The sequence below is a fragment of the Lolium rigidum genome, chromosome 4 (genome assembly GCF_022539505.1).
Source record: "Lolium rigidum isolate FL_2022 chromosome 4, APGP_CSIRO_Lrig_0.1, whole genome shotgun sequence".
Lineage (NCBI taxonomy): Eukaryota > Viridiplantae > Streptophyta > Magnoliopsida > Poales > Poaceae > Lolium > Lolium rigidum.
The window spans coordinates 98,431,825-98,435,142 of record NC_061511.1 but is presented as its reverse complement, the minus strand read 5'-3'; the positions used below and the strand labels follow the sequence as shown (position 1 = coordinate 98,435,142).

Below are 3,318 nucleotides of genomic sequence, written 5' to 3'. Positions count from 1 at the left end.
AGAGGAGGGAGCAGGTGGGGTTGATGGGTGCGTGGAGGAGGAGATAAGGAGGAGCAGGAGGAGATGTCGTGGTCCAGGATAAAAAAGCAAGGGATGGAGGGGAGGATTCACGCGCGCGGCGTGAGCGAGCAGGTGGGGGAAGCGGCGTCTCCTATCGTGGTCCAACGAGGAAGAAAAGCAACGGGAAAAGAGACGGTGTCTGGGGCGAAACGGTAAGGACCAGATGGAGGTTGGTTGGGCTAGAAGGAAGGGGGAGGTGGTCTACGCTGGCTTGGGCCAGCGGGGGGAGAGAGGAGGTGGTGGGCCAGAAAAGAGAGAAGGGTCCAGGGTGAGGGGGAGAGGGTTTCCCTTTTCTGTTTTGTTTTAAAACTGTTTTGAGAACTGTTGAAAAATCAAAACAGAACAAAACCAGTTTTATTTTAAAATATAAAAATATCTAAAGGTATGATGCATATGGAATGATGAACTTGGAACGACACGGAAAAACAGGCAGCGGTGAAAAATCTAATATATGGGTTTTTTCGGGTCGTTACAAATGGTTCATGACCAACATTCTTGTGTGTCTTGTAGCCGCCGCCTCTTTTACTAGCATTTTTCATACCTATTACCAAGCTCTTCCATCTCTTCACTTTTCGCAAGTCAAGATCTTGTGAAAGATAAAAAAGAATAACATTGAAAAACTACATAACAAAATTGATTTTCCAATTGTAGGGCTTTCACCTCGCCCGAGGACGAGGGAGCCCTTCCAAAAAATTTCAATGGCACCGGAGGGCCACAGAGGGGGTTTGGAAATAGTTTTCAACCAAAAATTGATGCACCTCGGTATAACCTCACTAGCCGTGTCATTGCCCCAAGCGCAAATATGCTATCTCTTGGATGCCCACCTCCCCTTCTTATACCTGCCTCCACCTCTCCTGCCTCCCTTAACAGCCGAGGTGGTACTAAACAAACACATTCAGAGAAGCCAACCAATTATCCATGACTCTGCACCCATCGAGGGACGCTATCAGGCCCATAGCCTGCCCGAACGGGCAGCGCAGCGCGCGTGGGCCGCGTCTCCAGTGTGGCTGTCCCTTTGCCAACACCCCGACCGCCCGAATTGATCTGGTGCTCCTGTGAAGAATGCAGCATCAACAAAGAAGGAGAAAAACAAATACAAAGACAAAAGTTGTGTGATTGTGAGCAGGGGCACGAGCGTTGATGCAGTCGACTGTCGGCAGATAGCGCGTGGCCTTCCACGGTGAACTTCTCGTATAAGCCTCGGGTAACATTGGCTGTGACAGCTGTGAGTCCAGTTAGGGAGTAACATATATAGGATAGTAAATTATACATGTTACTACTTTATTTACTACCTTCGTAGTGGGTAGTAATTTATATGTGATTTCATGCCATGTATCATTTATTATCTTGTAGACTCAAATTGTCCTAGAGTGTGTGATGTTATGGTAACATAGGGAGTTACCACCTCTGATGAGGCTTGAGCCTCCAGATGTTGTCCCAAATAAAGAATTGACCAAAGGGGTGATGAGGAGGATGGGAAAAAAGGAAGAAAACACCAAAATAAAAACACAAACTCACACACCCGGATACAAATCGAATTTTAACCTCCTTAGCTCGATAACTAAGCCAATAGAATCATCCAAGGAGAGACCTAGAGGTAGAATCCTTGGATGAGAGATTGGTGATGAGATCCAACACTAGGGTATGAGGGAGAGAGTGGAGTTCCACTAAAATCACTCATAAACAAGCATCAAATCCATAGAGGTTGCCTTGTATTACATAGGAAAGATTATCCTAGAGGTAGAGGAGCAAAAGCTCAAGTGGATAATCCCAAAACTATGTCTAATATCAGATCTAGGCGCTCAAGAGGTATATATAGTACAGAGGGACATAAAGCTAAATTAAAAGGCAAGATGTAGTTTGAATCACAAGATGTAGTAAAACTGGCACATCCTGGCTGTGCGCCGGAATGGTTCCGGCGTGGGGACCGTTGGAGGTTTCGGTCTACCGGAACGACTTACTGTAAGAAGTTCCAGCGAAACCGGTTTGGTTCCGGTGGACCGGTTACGTTCCGGCGCAGGGTCCGGCGCTGCCGATTCTGGCGCCAGTTTGCTCCAGTTCTTATCCTCCTTTGGTGGCTCAGCTTCCTTAGGGGTCTTCTTCTGAGATATACCTGATGACACACAAGGCATTTGAATGAGGTAGCAAGCCATTCAAAGGGAGGTTAAGATCATGCATGGCAAAGAGCGAATTCACCTCTTGTTGTAGTACCTTGGTGCGTGCTCGCGTCATGGGTCCACTTGGGGGACTAGTTGGACTTGGTGTAGTCTTGACCGTAGGAGGGGCTATATCATCTCCCACCTTGGGAAAGAGCCGTCCTTGACTCTATGGCATATTCATCCTCTCCTTGGTATGGTCAGAGGTCCGAGATGTTGAAAGTGTTGCTCACCGAGTACTTGGATGGTGGTAGGTCTATGACGTACGCATTGTTGTTGATACGCTTGAGAACCTTGAAGGGACCATCTCCACGTGGCTTGAGTTTGGAGTTGCGCTCATGTGGGAACCTTTCCTTGCATAGGTGTATCCAAACGAGGTCACCTTATTGAAATATCCTTTCTTTTTTCTTTCCATTGAGCCTTGTATCTTGGCGAAGTACATGTTCTTGAATCATATTCCTTGTGTCTTCATGGAGTTTCTTCATGTTTTTGGCGCGCTTGTCAAAGTCCATGTTAGTTATCTCATGAAGTGGTAGAGGTAGGATGTCGAGTGAATTGATGGTTCGAAGCCGTAGATGACCATGAACGGGCTCCTTGACGTTGTAGAGTGTTTGGCTCGGTTGTAGGCGAACTCCGCATGTGGGAGGAATTCTTCCCAAGTCTTCAAGTTCTTCTTGAAGAGTGCTCGAAGTAGCGTTGAGAGGCTACGGTTGACAACCTCCGCTTGTCCATCCATTTGTGGGTGTGACGATGTGGAGAAAATTAGCTTGATGCCGAACTTGGCCATGAGATATTTCCAAAGGTAGCTCATGAACTTCACGTCCCGATCCGAGATGATGCTTGCGGGTATTTCATGTAGACGAACAATTTCCCTAAAAAGCAACGTAGCAACATGTGAAAGCATCGTCGCTCTTGTTGCATGGTATAAAGTGAGCCATCTTAGAGAAACCATCAACGACAACAAAGATTGAGTCATGACCATATCTCGTGTGTGGTAGTCCTAACACGAAATCCATGCTAATATCGGACCATGGTGCATATGGAATTGGTAACGGAGTGTAAAGGCCATAAGGGTTTGAGGTAGACTTAGCTTGAAGGAAAA

General features: G+C 46.7%; 1 non-coding gene across 1 annotated transcript; it reads right to left on the bottom strand.

Moving 5' to 3' along the window:
• Nucleotides 1-711: 711 nt before the first annotated feature.
• LOC124650835 lies at nt 712-864 on the bottom strand. The gene has a single exon (XR_006987242.1). It is a non-coding gene; the product is annotated as a U4 spliceosomal RNA (small nuclear RNA).
• Nucleotides 865-3,318: the final 2,454 nt, after the last annotated feature.